The sequence below is a fragment of the Podarcis erhardii genome (genome assembly GCF_964252035.2).
Source record: "Podarcis erhardii genome assembly, chromosome: 4".
NCBI classification, from domain to species: Eukaryota; Metazoa; Chordata; class Lepidosauria; order Squamata; family Lacertidae; genus Podarcis; species Podarcis erhardii.
In genome coordinates this window covers 41,295,309-41,314,315 of record NC_138508.1, presented here as the reverse complement: position 1 = coordinate 41,314,315, position 19,007 = coordinate 41,295,309, and positions in this window count along the sequence as shown.

Genomic DNA, 19,007 nt, shown 5'->3' with positions numbered 1-19,007 from the left:
GTCCCGCGCGCCTGTACATTCGAACTTGGCGCGCGCGCCCAGCCGGCAACCTTTCTCCTGACCGTTACACTGCTCCTGTCACTGCTTCCCCCTTCGGGGAGGCTAGCTGGACCTGACTTCCCCTCCGTTCCCTCACTCTCGGATAGAGGCGTGGTCAGCCCTGACTCATCTTCTCTCCCTGCTGGAGGAGACGCTGGCCCTGATACGTGGGACTCTTCCCCCCCACTACGCTCTGGTGGGGAAGCTGGTCCTGATCTCCCGCTGCTGCTTTGGGAGTCCCCGCTGGCCCCTTGCTTCTGGTGCGTCCCCCCTGGGACCCCCCTTGCCCTGGCCATCGGCGCCCCCCTCTGGGAATCTTCTGAATCGCTGGAGAAGCTCATGGAATCTCTCGGGCCACTGTCATACTCCCCTACGCTGCCCTCAGATTCTTCCCCTTCGCTCTCCGTTTCCTCTCTCCCCTGTGCCTCTGCTCCTGAGCCCCTGACAATAATAAACAGAGAAGTAGAATGGAATATTAAAAGAATGAGACAAAAGAACTTTGAATTTGCAAACAAGTCAGGAAAACTGCTTGCTTGGCAGATAAAAAAAAAGGAAAGAGCAAAATGCTATTCACAGAATAATTGTGGAAGATAAAGAGATTGAAGATCCGAAAGGGATAAGAAAAGGATTTCTGGACTTTTATAGACAATTATTATTTTTTAAAAAATAATATTTATTAAGATTTTGGAAATTACAGAAAAAAGAAAAGAAAAATTTAACATACAAAGACATAAACAAAAACAAAAACCCTACATAAAACATTAAATTAACAAGACAAAACAAAAGTAATTAAAAACAATTCCAATATTTTCAATCCTAACTTTTATACGCTTGTTTCACTGACTTCCTCGCACCTCCCTTTTTGTATTCCACTTCAATTAACTGTTTCAGCAAATCCTTTCCATCTTCATCTATTTTCTATCTTATAGTTAATTTTAACATAGAATATTTTAAATCTTATTCCCCATTAAATCTAATATACCTATTTAGACTTAACCTGTTACACCATTTACACTAAGGCCAAAAACAATTCCATTCCAAGATTTTTCTATCCCTCATTAAATTTTACAAAATTTCCCTATATAGACTTTAAACTTTCCAATCTTCTTCACCGTCTCCTCTTCCTGGTCTCGGCCTCTACCAGTCCTTTCCGTCAATTCCATATAGTCCTTCAACCTGGAGATCTTATGTCCGAGGCTCTTAACTCTTCTCCACATCCCTTCTGCTCATATTCTTTAATTTTAGAGAGCAGATCTCGAGGAAGTTCCAACCCAACTGTACTTTTATTCCATCTCAACAGGTCAGCCAGATTTCCATAGTTAAAACTAGGATCCATAAAATATTTCGACTCTTGTTTTAGGGTTCCGCCAAATCCAGAGGCCCCCAAAACTCCAATCTCCTCCTGATCCAAATCCATGTCCCAAATGCCAATTGATCCCTGCATAAGGGGATCTCTCCAACTTTCCTTTTCCAGTCCAGGTCAGGCTCCAATCTTCGAAATCTGACTTTTTCTAGTTTCAATCATAAGGGGCCTCAACTTGTAATCATCAATTTGCCTCTGTAAGGTTAAGGCTCCCCCTTGTATTGCTTTGGGTTCGACCGCAGCAACTTTCTCCTTCTCCTTTTCAACGGTCTGCCCTATTAAAATAGATTCCTGTGCCAGATCCTGAATTATTTCTGTGTTGATATTCACTTTTAGTCCCGAAATGTCCATTTTAGTAGCCATAGCATCAATCTTATTATGAAGCTTTTCCAGCAAATGATTTATCTTGCAAAATGCAGACACTATTATCTTTTCTTTCAACATCTTGTTTCAAGGTCAGTCTCAAGTTCTCACAATTCTTATCTTACAGCTGGGTTCCTCAGCTCGACTCTTGAAACAGTTTCAAAGACTCCCTCTAGGGGAGAGCAATCTCCACTTTGTATCAATCCTTTCCGACACAATTGCTAAGGTATAACTAGTTTCAGTTTTCAATTACTTTACCAGTTACTTTGTTCTTCCTTTTAAAACGCAGAAGCGAACAGTGGAGATAATATATTTCTCTTATTAACTGATTGTTTTTCACTGTCAATGAATTCTTCCAAACGTCAATCTGCTGGCAACCCGTTCCCAGGGGTTCAGAGCAGTGATGATTTAATTTTTATCACTATCTCCTGCAGGATGTACAGTTTCCCCCCTCTTCCCCTGCTTCCAAGGGGGGTTTAATAGTTTCAATCAATGAAACTTTAATCCTTCACATGAGGCTTTCCAAGACCTTAGCTTGCAACCTCTTTGCTTCAGTCTATTTACAAAAAGGGAAGGCGGACTTCCTGTTTTGAACCTTCCCCGTTCGTTGCCGAATTAAGATATTTAAAAATCCAATTTTCCGTTCTACTCACGGGTTGTTGTTTAAAATCCAATTGTCCACAGGAAAAAGTCAGCGCTCTCCGGCAATAGCAATGCGGCTTCACTCCATGAAAAAAGCAGTCGATTCAAAGCACCACACCACTCACCCCACGTCACTCCGGATCCCCCAAACAGGGTTTCCCCGTGAGTAGGGGAGGCGCGAATGGTGCCAGCCGAATCCCAGGTTCACAGGCTTCTTCCGTCTGTGATTTCTGTGGGTCTCCGCCTTCGCTGTGGCGGTTCAGACCCTACTTTTCATGGAGCAAGTTCCTCCCGATCGGAGGAGCTCCGCCATTGTCGGAGGCGCCAACCCGGAAGTTCCTTTTATAGACAATTATACAAGAAAAAAGAAAAAGTCAATATAAAAAAAAATAGAGGAATACTTAATAGAAAAAGGGGTGCAGAAAATTCTGACAAAAGAAAGAGGAAAATTAAATGAGAAGATAGAATTAGAGGAGATCAGAAATGCAATGAAAGAATTAAAAAGTGGGAAGACACCGGGACCCGATGGACTAAGTGCAAGATATTATAAAGAATTGAAGGACATCCTACTTGTCCCATTAAAAGAAGTTATGAACAACATTTTATTAAACAGAGAAATACCAGAAACTTGGAAAGAAGCATATATCACTTTGATACCCAAGCAAGACTCTGATCTAAATCAGGTTAAAAATTTTAGGCCGATCTCGCTTTTGAACAATGATTATAAATTATTTGCAAACATAGTAGCAAACAGGTTAAAAAAAGTATTGAAGGAATTAATACATAAAGAGGTTTAATACATAAAGAGGCAGGCGGGTTTCCTGCCAGGTAGACAAATGAAAGACAATATTAGAAACATAATTAATATTTTGGAATACCTGAATGCTAAGAATGACAAACAAGCGATGTTAATATTTGTGGATGCAGAGAAGGCCTTCGATAATATTTCTTGGGAATTTATGTTAAAGAATTTTGAAATGATGGAGGTGGGACAATCGTTTTTAAATGGTATTAAGGCTATATATATGGATCAAAGAGCTAAATTAATAGTTAATAATGTGATGACGGAAAATATAAAGATAACTAAGGGAACAAGACAAGGATGTCCTCTATCACCTCTGTTATTTATCACGGTCCTGGAAGTGTTTTTAAGGGCAATTAGAAGTAATGATCAGATAAAAGGGGTAACGGTGGATAGAAAAGAATTTAAGGTTAAAGCCTTTGCGGATGACTTAGCATTAACTTTGGAAGACCCCATGAACACGGTAACAGAAGTGTTGAAAGAAATGGACCAGTTTGGTCAGTTGGCAGGATTACAGCAGCAAACAGATTACAGCAGCAAACTGAAATAGAAGTGGTAAAGAAAGTTAAATATTTAGGAGTTTGGTTAACCCCCAGGAGTATTGACTTGTTTCAGAATAATTATATTCCAACATGGAATAAGATCAAAAGGGACTTAGAGGTGTGGGGAAGAATGAAATTGTCATTTTGGGGAAGAATTGCAACGATAAAAATGAATGTGCTACCGAAGATGTTATTCTTGTTTCAGACAGTTCCAGTAATCAAAGGGGCAGCGATTTTTAAAAATTGGCAACGAGAAATTTCAAGGTATATCTGGCAGGGTAAGAAGCCAAGATATTGACGGACGCAAAAGAAAGAGGAGGCTTCGCCCTGCCAGACTTGAAATTATATTACGAAGCATCATGCCTCTGTTGGTTGAAGGAATGGATGAAATTAGAAGACACGGATGTGTGACTTCTGGGTTGGCACCCCCGACAATGGCAGAATTCCTCTGATCGGGAGGAATTTGTTCCGTGGAAATCAGGGTCTGGCCGCCACGGCGAAGGCGGAGACCCAGTAAAAATCACAGGCGGGAGAAGCCTGTGAACGTGGGATTCGGCTGGCACCTTTTGCGCCTCCCCTACTCGCAGGGAGACCCAGTTTCGGGGATCCAGAGCGACGTGGGGTGAGCGGCGCGGTGCTTCGAATTGACTGCTTCTTTCACGGAGTGAAGCTGCACTGCTGTTGCCGGAGAGCGCTGACTTTTTCCTGTGGACAATTTGATCCTAAACAACTACCCGTGAGTAGAACGGAAAACTGGATTTTTAAATTTGGCACCGAAACGGGGAGGTTTCAAACAGGAAGTCCACCTCCCCCTTTTGTAAATAGATTGAAGCAAAGAGCTTGCAAGCTAAAGTCTTGGAAAGTCCTCTGTAAAGGATTAAACTTCCATCGGCTAAAATCATTAAACCCCCCCTTGGAAGCAGGAGAAGGGGGGGGGAATTTGGGATCGCGTAAGCCTGCAGGAGAGAGTGAAGAAAGTTAAATTACCACAGCTCTGAACCTGGAAACGGGCTGCTAGTAAGACTGACGTTTTGGGAAAGTTCATTGACTGTGAATAAAATGTATCTTAACAGCTAGTTAAATAAGAGAAATACATTGTTTCCATTGTCTCCTTCTGCGTTTAAAAAGGAGTAAAAGTAACTGAAAATTGAAACTAATTTTATTGTTTGAACTGTGCTTAAAAGGATTGATACAAATAGAAATTGTTTCCCTCTAGAGGGAGCCTTTGAAACTGTTACAAGAGTTCAGCTGGTGGAATCTCCAGCTGCAAGATAAAAAACCTTGGATAGGTTAAGAATGTCAACAGAAGAAGCCTTAGTGATTGCATTATGTAAGATAAGTGATTCATTGGAACAGCTCCACAAGAAGACAGATTTGATTACCAATAAAATTGATAACTTGGGACAAAGAGTGAACATCTATACAGAAGCCGTTCAGGAATCGATGCAGGAATCTACTTTGGCGTGGCAGGCTGTGGAGAAGGCGAGGGGAAAAGTTGTTGTTGTTGAACCTAAAGTAATACGGGTGGAGAGGGAGAGAGCCCCAGCCTTACAGAGGCAATTTAATGACTATAAGTTGTTGCCTTCTATGATTGAATTCAGAGAAGGTCAGATTTTGAGGATTGGAGCCCTGCTTGGACTGGAGAAGGAAAGTTGGATAGATCACCTCATGCAGGGATTTACTGACCTTTGGGACCTGGACCTGGGTCAGGAGGAGATTGGAGTTGTGGGGACTTTCAGATTTGGAGAGATTTTGAAACACGTCCTGAAATATCTTTTGGATTTTAGTTTTAATTACGGAGATTTGGCTGACCTGTCGAGAAGGAATAAAAACATTGCTAGGTCGGAGCTTCCCCGATATCTACTCTTCAGCATCAAAGGATGGAAATTAAGAACAAGATCAGCAGACGACAAAGTAAAGTGCATGTATAAATATGAAGAAGACCTGCAGAAGGGACTTAGAAAAGAGTTAAGAGCCTCGGACAGAAGATCACCAGGTTGATGAACTATATGGAATTGACGGAAATGACTGGCAGAATCCGAGACCAGGGAGAAGAGACAGTGGAAGAAGATTGGAAAAAGTTTAAAGTTTATTTATAGAAATACTGTAAAATTAATGAGTGTCAGAAAAATGTTGGAATGAAATTATAAGGCTTTAGTAGAAATGTTATAAGGAGTTAAGCATAAATAAGTATTATAGTATTAATGGAAAATAAGGTTAAAATAAATTAAGATAATTATATGACAGAAAATATAGAAAGATGGAAAGGAATTGCTGAAACAATTAATAGAAGTGGAATACAAAAAGGGAGGTGAGAGGAGGTCGATGAAACAAGGGAATGAAAGATAAGGAATTGAAATGGTATGATGTATGTTTTTAAATTGTTTTTGCTTTGTTTTGTTTAGTCTAATGTGTTAATGTTGCGTTGTGTACTGTTTATATATTGTATCGTATTGTTTTCTTTCTTTCTTTTGCTTCTTCTTTTTTCCCTTTCTTTTTCTTCTTTATTGTAAGGTTTAAAAGTAATAAATATTATTTTTTTAAAAAAATAGAAGAGACAGATGTGTTAGATCTTGAAGGTTTTGATAATAGATTCGGGTGGCACGCGTATTTGTGGTATGACAAGAGACGAGTACATAAAGGTTTAGAAAATCACATTATAAGAAGGTCTTTGATTGAAGTGTGGGAAAGATATAAAAACTTGTTGGAACAAAAAACTCCATATTGGTTGTCGCCGTTGGAAGCGATAAGTGTGAAGAAAGTCAATATGACAGGGGGTTGGGTGACATATGAGAAGTTAATGTGTAAAAGTGTAGGAAAATGGAAAATGAGACCATTTGAAGAAGTTAAGGACTATGTGAATGATTGGCTGCATTATTTTCAAATTAATGAGATGTTTAGAAAAGATTTAAATCAGAGGGGTTTTGCTGACAAAGAATCAAAATTTCAGACAGAAATATTGAATAATGATTATAAGAATTTAGCAAAAATGTATATTACTGGAATGGTTTACGAAGGATGAGGAGGTAAAATCAGTTATGATCGACTGGGCCAAATATATAGGGCATAATATACAAATGGAGGATTGGGAAAGACTTTGGAAAGAAGGTTTAAGATTCACTGCATGCACAGTTATAAAAGAAAATGTTATGAAAATGATGTACCGATGGTATGTAACACCTGTGAAGTTAGCAAAAATGTATAAGATAAGTAACAAATGTTGGAAATGTAAAGAAAAAGAAGGTACCTTTTTCATATGTGGTGGGAATGTAAGAAGGTAAAATGCTTTTGGGAAATGATTTATAATGAATTGAAGAAAATGTTGAAATATACATTTGTTAAGAAACCAGAAGCATTTTTACTAGGCATTACAGGTAATGAGATAAATAAGAAAGAAAAGAAGTTATTTTTATATGCAGTGACAGCAGCAAGAATATTGATGGCCCAGAAATGGAAACAAGAGGAATTACCTACGATAGAAGAATGGAGAACTAAAATGATGGATTATGCAGAATTGGACAGAATGACAGGAAGGATCCGGAATCGACGAGATCAAAGAATTACAGAAGATTGGGAAAAGTTTATCCAATATATGCAAAAACTGAGTGATAATAAAATTACGTTTGTAAGTTTCAAGGAAGCTCTGTGAGGGGAAAGGGTTAAAAGGGCAGAAATGTGTAAAAGGTAACAAAAGGAATGAATGGCAGACAAATTGAGGGAAGTCAAAAAAGAGAAGTAAGATGTAATTAAGATGTATGGAATCTATAAATTTGTTTTTGTATTTGAAAATTAATAAAAAATATAATATATAAAAAATAAAGAACTTTTAATATGCTCCTAGGCTTTTAATAGCACAGCAATGAAAACCTTGAAAAAACTGTATTTGTCTTTGTGGTATAAGAACTTACGGATTTTGGCTATTGAGGAAAAACTAACATTTTAATTGCATGTCTGCAAAAGCATGGAGGAATCAGAATGCTTTTATTTCATTGGGTGGGATTTTTTTTCTTATGCTTTGGACTTAAGTGCCAAATTTTCACTGTCCATGCCACCTTGGGAAATATGGATGTGTTGATTCCTATTGGTGTGTTACCATTTCTTCCTCTTACTATTTTTGTTTGTTTGCGTGCTTGCTTGCTTTGTATATGTTATGATACTGCACCTTTGGGTTGTTAATAACGGTCGTTATGTTAAAATAAAGCAGGGTGGGGGGGGGACTTTTTAAGAAGATGTTTCCACGCACTTTTTAAGGGCAATCCCACACAGAGGAGGTAACTGTCTAATCTATATATGTTAAACACTGCTGAGTACATTTGATTTATCTTATGTGCCAGGGCATGTTGTATGAATGAGAGAAGGCTATTACTTTCTTCCATTGGCAACACAAATAAAATTCCTGTTTTGTTTCCTGGTGGAAGTGGCTACATCTCCATACAAGGTAGAGAAGGTGATATTTTCTTAAAAACAACAGCCATACCCCACCCCATACTGATACAGGATTTAAAAGATCTGGCAGAGAAAAAAGAGAGATAAATAGCTGTAATATAACATCCTTTAGTATAATATCCCTCTTGGCTTTTTTTGTAGAGACAGATAATTTTTCTTCATGAGAACTTTCATACACATTTTGTTTATGTATTCACTGCATTTTTCTGCAGATTTTCCTCACATGGGTTCTTTGCTTTGTCAGTTTAAAATGGAAAGGTTACCATTGTATTGCAGGACACCTACATTCCTGATTAACTCTTCTGCACATCTCATCTCTGAGATTCATTGGAACAATGTGCACTTAGTTAACATCTCCTATTCACATTCAAGACCAGTAATTTAATGAATGTTTTTGACACCCTCATTAATCTGAATAATGCATTTTATTAAAATTAGATTCTAAATTCAGAGCTATCCTTGTAACAGTAGCTCTTTCTTTGTCACTTCACCTTGTTCTCTGGAGAGAAATGTTAGATGCAGCTTTATATCCACTTACCAAAAGGGTCTTCTGTGTGGAAACGGTAACAACTGACTTTTTGAACTCCCAGCTCCGCGATTCTATGATTCTATGATTCATTTTAAAACCGATCAGACAGATCACATTTTCTAAAAGTAGAACTTTGTGACATTGTAGTTAGAATTTTAAATGCAGGAAATACAATTTTGGGAAGCACATATATGGCTGATTGTTGTATTCCTACATCTAAGTGGCAATTTGCAAACAGAAACCACTACCACAACTTATTATCTTGTTATAATAGAATCATAGAATTGTAGAGATGGAACCCAAGGGTCATCTAGTCCAACCCCCTGCAATGCTGGAATCTCCACAAAAGCATCCATGTGGTAATTTTTTTAAAATTAATAATCACTTGTGGTAATGTCTTTTTAAATTTCAAATAAAGTTTCCAAGAACTAATGAAACAAAATGAACCATAGGTAGTATTCCCCCTACTTTTCATTATTTTAAAAAAGATACCATTCAGGGCAAAGCTCTCCCAAGGTGGATTACAAATAAAAATAATAAAACAACAACAAATTTTACTGAATGTAAGTTTACCAGTTTTGCATTACATGTACACATACCTTATTGGGAGGTAGAGAAGGAATAATTCTAGTTATAGAATTGTTACCTTTTAATAACCCATGCAGTATTTGACTCATCTTTATATGTAGTGTGTGCATTTGTATTTTACATATGAATTTGTTGTTTGAAATTCAGTTTTAAGAAATAAATAAGGCTGTCAAAATCTACTAGTCACAGTTGGCATTGTGGTCTAAACCACTGAGCCCCTTGGGCTTGCTGATCAGAAGGTTGGCGGTTCGAATCCCCGCGACGGGCTGACCTCCTGTTGTTCTGTCCCAGCTCCTGCCAACCTAGCAGTTCGAAAGCATGCCGGTGCAAGTATATTAAATAGGTACCACTGTGGCGGGAAAGTAAACAGCATTTCTGTGCACTCTGGTTTCTGTCACAGTGTCTCGTTGCACCAGAAGTGGTTTAGTCATACTGGCCACATGACCTGGAAAGCTGTCTGTGGACAAACGCCAGCTCCCTCAGCCTGAAAGCGAGATGAGTGCCGCAACCCCATAGTTGCCTTTGTCTGGACTTCACCGTCCAGGGGTCCTTTACCTTTTACTAGCCATAATGGTTATGTAATGCCTCCACTGTGAGAGGCAGTGTACCTCTGAATATCAGTTGCTGGGAATCACAAGTTGGGTGGGGACGAGTTACTATAGAACTCAGGTCCTGCTTGCAGACGTCCTATAAGCGTTTAGTTGGCCACTGGGAAAAGAAGATACTCAACTAGATGTACTTTTCGTATGATCCAGCCGAGCTCTTCTTTATGCTCTTATGAGTGTTGCTATAATATCAAATATGAAGATACCCCAATATGAAACAAAATTTAGATTTAAATAAATAAATAGCATACTTTGCCTGCCAAAGAATATTATAATATTAGCTCCCTCCAAAAAAGGAAATGTAGTGGGAAATCATACTAGAGAGATCCAAGTTAATTTTAGATGTGTGGGATGAGTGATGCATCTATTTGAAGATGAGGAAATGGCACCGATCATTTCTACAGTTCAAAATTCAAAATGTTGTATTGTTTTTGTTTTACGTTAGGGGATTGCCATATTGGTTAAGATTTGTCTTACTTTAAAGGGGTGGACCAAGAGCAGGGAGGAAGGTGGTTTAAGAAGGAAAGCAAGAAGACAAGGGACCCCAGGGATATCCTCTGACAAGGAACTTCAGAAACCTGGAACCAGCCCTGATCATATTACATGATATAACAAGTTCCCATCTCAGCCAGCTGGGATTTACCAATATATGTATATCATCTATATCTATATCATCTATATCTATATCTATATCTATATCTATATCTATATCTATATCTATATCTATATCTATATCTATATCTATATCATCTATATCTGTTATTGTTAAGAAGCAATGAGATAATAGCATCATTTCTCATAAAGTCAGGTGCAATTATTAGCCTGGAAGAAGGTTCCTTTGTGAATTAGTTGCAGTCTCAATTTTTTTTGCTGAGGTCCTTTTTTTGCTGATGTCTCCTGCAGAAGTTCCATTAAATTGTACATGTCAGGAAATATAATGAAGCTAAATAATGCTCACTATAAGAAACAGGAAACGACATATATAATTCTTAGTTGTTTCAAATAAATATTCTAACTAGAACTTTAAATAACATGATGTCTCTTTGTATGTCTCAGCTACTTTAACACCCTCAACTGTACCATAGTTTGACGCAAACAGACATTACATTAGTTTTAACATCTGTCTTAGTAAATTTACTGCATGTGGAAGGTTTGTACAAGATAATAGATCGCTCTTAATAGCTGTAGAATTTACACTATGGTGCCTTTATAGCCAGCAGCTTGCTTTTATTCATTCTTGAAACAACTGTGCAACACGCATGACACATTGATAACCTAAAAAGCAAAAGCAAGGATGTTGGACTACAAGCAAAAAAATCAAAAGTCGATATTCGATCAATACCTTTATTAGGTAAACCAAGATGCCACTTGTGGAAGTTTTCAAGTTCTCCAGAATTCTTCATCAGGCTGGATAGCAAACAAAACATATATATTGATATAGACAGACATAGAGGGCATACAGTGTCCACAAAATTCATTTTGCATTTGTAGCATTTAGAAGCAGCTCTGTCTGTTTTGGATTTGATCTGTACCATTCTGATTCATTGCATAATTTGAATCTAAAGGGGATCCGCTAAATCGAAAGCTTTATTTTAAGCAACCCCACTACACTGACTATAACAGGAACTATAACTTTTTCTTTCCCTTTTTACACAGGTGGATGAGATTCTTGGGCAAAGGAGTGCATTAAGCCAGGCAAATTTTAAACAGAGACACATATGCTCTCTAGCTTTTTTCATTTCCTGTCAGAATTGGATATGAACTGCAAGCATGTTAACTCCTTCTGAGGAGATGAAGCCTGCCAAATTTCAGAAACATAAGAGCAGCATCCTTTTGCACAGGCAGACATTGCAATTTTGGAATGGGAAAATAGAAATCATGTTCCCTGACCTAGTTTTGTAGGGGTGCGGGGTGCGAATCAGTTAAAAAATCTGGGACACAAGGGAGATGTCCCTGGGTAAGAAATCTGCCAAAGCTGAGACAAGTTGATTGAGGAGCATGTTCAATAATTTTACATTTGCTATGAAAAAAACTTGCCCCCTCCATTTGTGGAAGTACACACCATGAATGAAAGAGAGAGAGAGAGAGATGATTTTTATGGAGGATAAAGCAATCTATGGCTACTATTCATGAGGCCTATGCCCTTTCTCCATGGTTAGAGGTAATAGTGCTTCTGAATACCAGTTGCTGAAAACCTGCGGGAGCTGTTACATTCGTGTCCCATTTGCAGGTTTCAAACAGGCATCTGGTTGGCCTCTTCCAGTATTCTTATGGTAAGAAATCAATTAATCAAACAAACAAACAAACAAACAAACAAAGCATGTACAGTGGTACCTTGGTTCTCAAACTTAATCAGTTTTGTAGTTTTAAAATTTATTTATTTATTTGCAATGTAACAAGCTATATGTCTTACAATACATGACATATATATAGTACATCTCGTAGAGTAAATTGAGATTTCAGTCATATACACGCACATACACACAAAAAATATATATACTTGTCTTTTCTTACATACTGTAGTTACAAACCTTAAGCTTCAGCTGTGTTTATGCTACTTTTTATGCGGTTATTAACAAAGATTATTAACAAAAGTTATTAACAAAAAATATCATAAAAACTTTGGACTTCCTGTCAATTCCCATTGTATGCTTTTATTCTAATAGTGAATGTACCTATCATTATTAATCTATTCCTTATATACTCTCTAATACATTCTTACAATAATTTGTACCATTAATCATACTTCTCCTAAATTTCTTTATCCAAGATCATTCAAATGCTGCCATAGACGAAAAACCACTGGTATATTTTTTACATATCTCTTGTATTTATCCCATTTTTGTGCAAATTCTTGTCTTGAACTGCCCCTTAGGCTGTTGGTCAATTGTGCCATTTTCACATATTCTTGTAACTTATTCTGCCAATCCATTATAGCCGGAACATTTTCCCTTTCCAGTTCTTTGCTACTAGTGTCCAGGCCGCCACTGTAGTGTATAGAAATATTTCACTTAATCCATTCTGGAAGTCTGTTCCAAAACCAAGGTGCGCTCTCCCATAGAAAGTAATGAAAAATTGATTAATCCGTTCCAGACTTTTAAAAACAACCTCTAAAACAGCAATTTAACATGAATTTTACTATTTAACGAGACCATTGATCCATAAAATGAAAGCAATAAACAATGTACGTACTGCAGTCACACAATCAATCAATCAATCAATCAACCAACCAACCAACCAACCAACCAACCAGTAGCTGAACTAGGTTCCACACAGTCACAAAAACAAAACAAAAAAGCCGCAAAAACAGTCAGACCTCAGCGTAACACTCAAAATGGAAGTGTGGCACTTAAAACGGAGCTTGTTCGGCTTCCGAAAAAAAGTTTGCAAACTGGAACACTTCCGGGTTTGCAGTGTTTGGGTTCCAAGTTGTTTGAGTACCAAGGCGTTTGAGAACCAAGGTATCACTGTAGTTAAAACAGCACCTTCAAAGCAAATCAGAGGAACAGCAGCATGCTTGGGAATCTGCATCATTTACAAAAACCAAACCAAACCAAAAAAATGTTTAGGTAAATGTTTTAGGGATTTAAAAAAACCCTCTGAAGAAGGGGACAAAACCCAGTGCAGACCAATGAAGAATTAACATTCTCAGTAGTGATGGAATACCAAGGCAGGTCAGAGGAAGAAAACTGGGAGAAGAAGGTAAGGAATGAAACTGAATGGCTGGAATTCTGAACCGTAGTGCTCCATACTGCACCATTTTGTGGCAGGTTCACTTGGAAACTTTAAAAACAACAACATAAACATTAGATTTCTCAGGGTTCTGATAAGTGCTTGCAGTAAGCTCAACATTACTTCAGCAGCTCAATGCAAAATAAAAGCTTCAGTAACTTTCCTCCTCATTTAAAAGCCATTATATAGTTGAATTGAACAGCAAGCTTTCTTCGGCAGCTGTCAATAAGAAATTTGTTGGGTTCTTCTTTTACTACTTCTTTTACGTACATTGATTTATTCTTGGTGTTTTCTCCCCATTGATAAGACCTTCAGACTTTATGTGACAATAGATAAAACTCTCAATGCCGGCAATGCATTTTATAAATGTAAATTAGTAACTCTAAATGCACAATATGAATGTGTCAGAAATTGTTATATTTCTGTAGGAAAAATCCACTTATGAGAAATTAAATGTAATGGCTTTGTTGCAGATCGCATTCAAAGGCAAAAGACAGAAGAGATGTCATGGCAAAATCAAACATGGAAGGTCAGCAGGGTTTCCAGCTGTTATCAGCTGTGGTTGACTACATTTTACATTGTAGAGTTATTCAGCTGGTAAAGGTGAGGCATAAAATTCCCACAACCAGCATCCTTGGGAGGAAATGTTGACTTTAGAATAATAATATTTAATTCTTTTCTTTAAGATCCATATCACTTTTAGGTGAACCTCACAAACCTGTTTATATAGACATATTGTAATAAACTACTACTACTACTACTACTAATAATAACAATAATTTCATTATTTATACCCTGCCTATCAGGCTGGGTTTCCCCAGCCACGCTGGGCGACTTACAAAATAAAACATTGAATGCTAAAAATACAGGGCTGCCTTCAGATGTCTTCTAAAACTTCTGTTATTCTTTATCTCCTCCACAGAGCGGGCACCACTACAGTGGTACCTCAGGTTACATACACTTCAGGTTACATACGCTTCAGGTTACAGACTCCGCTAACCCAGAAATAGTACCTCGGGTTAAGAACTTTGCTTCAGGATGAGAACAGAAATCGTGCTCCGGTGGCACGGCAGCAGCAGAAGGCCCCATTAGCTAAAGTGGTGCTTCAGGTTAAGAACAGTTTCAGGTTAAGAATGGACCTCCGGAACGAATGAAGTACTTAACCTGAGGTACCAATGTAACGAGAAGGCCCTTTACCTGGTTCCCTGTAGCTTCATTTCTCTCAGTGAGGGAACCAGCAGAAGACCCCTGGAGGAGGACCTCAGTGTCTGGGCTGAGTGATGGGAGTAGAGACACTTCTTCAGGTATAGATTAGTCAGCGATATGTTTCCCAGCCTTTATACAGCCGTGGCAATACAAAAGAAGCAGCAGAAGCAGTATTGTAGCAAACGACACACATACACAGTACAGAAGATCAATTATTTTGTTGTGTTAAAATAGGATTATGAAAAGTTAAAGGCATCTAAATCAACACACTCTAAAGAAATAAAGCACTCCAGAAATATTCATAAGAATGTGGTTTTCTGTTTCGAATATGCACTGGTATTGCAATTTGGGCAAACATGTTTTAACATCCAATTGTTGCAGGGATAAAAGGAAATCTAACAAAAGGAAGCTACATACACAAAGCAACACCTTTTGATCCACTATGAAGAAGCATTTAGTTTTAGTCAGGGAACAACTTTCATGCACTTTCATTGAAGACAAAGCAAAAGGGTCATTGTAAAAGCATTTTTCTGGGTTGGAAGTAAATGCCACAATATGGTTAAAAAGGGCAGCTCTCTGATGGACAAAATAGATTTAGCTCACTCTCTCAAGGATTGTTACATAAAGCACGGAGCTCCTATTTCTTGTCAGAGGGTGGTTTTTACAAGGTTCTATAAACCAGCTTGGTCTTTTCAACATCTTTTTGGAAACAGTTGCTCTCACCTTTTGATCGTTTCATTAAGCTGTTGGTGTTATGGAATCATAGCATTGTAGCAAACTGAAAGGCCAATCTGTGACTAAGGACCATTTCTTCCAAAGACTCCCCATCTATCTATCAATCAACGCAGATAGGAAAGGGATATCTTAAAATACTGACAAATAAACTTAAACACCAGTTAAATGGTTTGGAGAAGAATAAAACAAATTACTCATAAGGTTGTGCCTGAAACTGAAGTCAAATTGAAGCAGTCTCACATTCATAGAAGAGCTATTGAATTTATTTCAAGAAAAATGGTTATCTAAAGCATTGCTTGCTCCCACATGGCCCTGTCTAATTTTTGAGATAATAATAATAAGAGAACCTGGATCAGGTTCTTAACACTAGATGGGTATTGACTAGAGCCAGGCCCTTTTTGGCAGTGGACCCTGGCTCTGCAAAAATCTTCCCAGATCACTGTCTTAGGTAACATCCCTTGTTAAATTTGAGGCACTGGGTAAAAACTTTCATATTTATCAAAGCTCTCTCTCTCTCTCTCTCTGTGTGTGTGTCTGTCTGTATCTATCTATATCTATCTATCTATCATCTATCTATCTATCATCTATCTATCTATCTATCTATCTATCTATCTATCTATCTATCATCTATCTATCTATCATCTATCAAGGGACATGGGTGGCACTGTGGTCTAAACCACAGAGCCTAGGGCTTACCAATCAGAAGGTCGGCGGTTCAAATCCCCACGATGGAGTGAGCTCCCATTGCTCGGTCCCTGCTTCTGCCAACCTAGCAATTCGAAAGCACGTCAAAGTGCAAGTAGATAAATAGGTACCGCTCCAGCGAGAAGGTAAACAACGTTTCCATGCACTGCTCTGGTTTGCCAGAAGCAGCTTAGTCATGCTGGCCACATGACCCGGAAGCTGTACGCCGGCTCCCTCGGCCAATAAAGCGAGATGAGCGCCGCAACCCCAGAGTCATCCACAACTGGACCTAATGGTCAGGTGTCCCTTTACCTTTACCTTATATCTATCATCTATCTATCTATCTATCTATCTATCTATCTATCCTGCTTTATTTTTAGAATCTGGTTTTCTTTATAATGTGTTCTTATATTTATTGTATTGATATGAATTGCATTGTTTTTATTCATTGTGCTGTACTTCAAACTGTCTTGGGAATAATAACTGAATATAAGCATTCATAATAACTAAATCAATAAAGTCAAAGCAGTACGTCTTTTCGAAGCAAACTTCTGAAAAGTTATTTTACATAGTTGTCAATTCACCTATGACAGAACAATTCCAGAAATATCTGGGATAAGTCCCCAACCCGGTCTTATATTAGTTTAAAGGTATTTGTACCTTTAAATCCCCCCCCCCCGGTGAACCAGTAAACCATTTGTGGTGTTGTTGTTGTTGCTGCTGTTATACACATTTAAAATTACACCAAAGTAGCCTAGATGCATCATATACTTCATAATACATTTTTGAAGGAATAGTTCCTGTACAAATTTCAGGTGTCAAAGCCACAGCTATTTATTTTTCACCTGAATAAATGATTCTCATGCTTGTTCTTTTGAAACAGTCCCATCACCAATTATAATAGATAAAATCTGAATATTCTTGTCAGACTATGAACTTCAAAGCAAACAGAACAGCAGACTGTGACAAAGAACGTAATCAGCAGAAATCCCTCATAGGTGTGCTTTGTACTACCGTGTATTTGTGTGGTGTGTGGAATTAAAGCTGTGTCAGGATGTTACTCCAAAAGTTTGCAAAATATGTCATTGTTTATTGGAGTTATTTTAATTTGATGAGCTGCATGCCATCGGTGTTAGTCAGCAGCAGCAACTATTGCAACAGTGACAGGCATTAACTCTGCTCTGTGCTGCTCCTGATGAATGTCAACCAAAAGGGAGAGCTCCTTACCAGGTAGATGTCTTGAGACAGCAATACAGAGAACGGGTAGCTGGGATGACACTGTTCAGAAATATGGCTTCTGATTGGTCAGCAGATCTTGACAGGAGCCACTGACGTCTTTGGCTTGTGTCTGTACTGACCACTGTATTCACATTGGCTGACACAACCACACATTGCCTCCATCACTGGCCCACACCACCTACTGACAGGGGAACTGGGGCTGCTTAATCTCATAAAATCATAGTTGTACAGTTGGAAAGAATCTCCAAGGGCAGAGGCGGAGCTAGCTGTTCCGGCATCTGGAGCGGCACACATGCTGTGCACCTGGGGGTGGGGCTGGCCGCCCATGGGATAACACCCTGGGTGGGCCACACCCTTGCACCCCCTTCCTCCACCAGTGCCCAAGGGTCATCTAGTCAACCCTCCGGCAAGGCAGGAATTGTTACTAAAGCATCCCTGACAGGTGGCCATCCAACCTCCAATGAAGGAGAGTTCCTCACCTTATGAGGGAGCCCATTCCACTGTTGAACAGCTCTTCCTTCAACAATGTCTAGGCAATACGATGACCATGTACATACGCAATAGACAATCTTTATAGAATTCCTTCAAACCATAACAAGTACAAAATGAAATATTTAGTCTCAAAGTCTCTGAAAATCTTTAGTTTATGAAGCAATTCTGTATCCTCCCACCACGCTGACGAAGAATTCTACAAAACAGCAGTCAATATCCGGAATCACTGTTCAGTGTTGGACATCATATTTGCCGAATACTCAAAGCTTTACAGCTTGTCTTTCATCGTACAAAGTCTGGTACCTTGCTTCATTAAAGATTTTCAGAGACTTTGAGACTAAAGATTCTGATGTTCTCTTTGCAACACAGGGGTTTATTTGGCTACAAACAGCTCTTATAGTCAGAAAGTTCTTCCAAAGGTTCTCAATTGGTGCTCAGCGACAGAGTGTTACTACCTGCACCATTGTGTTAGGTGCCACTGATGATGTTATCAAAACAAACTTTTGATGGAATGGGGGTGGAGATAAGTGATCTGTCTTTTTATTCCTGTACTAGAGTGGTGCTGTCTTGATTGTGTGTTTAAAAAGAAAGATGGGGAAGAGTTTGTTATTGTTGTTATTGGTTTCTATTGATTTATTGGTTTGTTTGTTGCTTGTATAGGATATTTTGTTTATTAATGTTTGGTGTTTCTTTGTGTTTCAATATATGTTGTAAGCCTCCCAAAATCACTGGGGAAACCCAGCCAGAAGGATGGGATATAAATTTAAAAATAATTATAATTATAATAATTATATGAATACAGGGTTTAAGTGTTTTGATTTGGTGATATAAATTACAACATTCAGAATGGGCAATACTTATTTTTAAACTAAGTTTCTGTCTTACGCAAATGAGAAGAAAACTTAAAGTGGCTGAAATGGAATTATTTAATTTAGCCACTTTATGAGCTTGCTTGTAATTCATTTAACCACTTATAATTTATTCATTGTAATCCATTTAC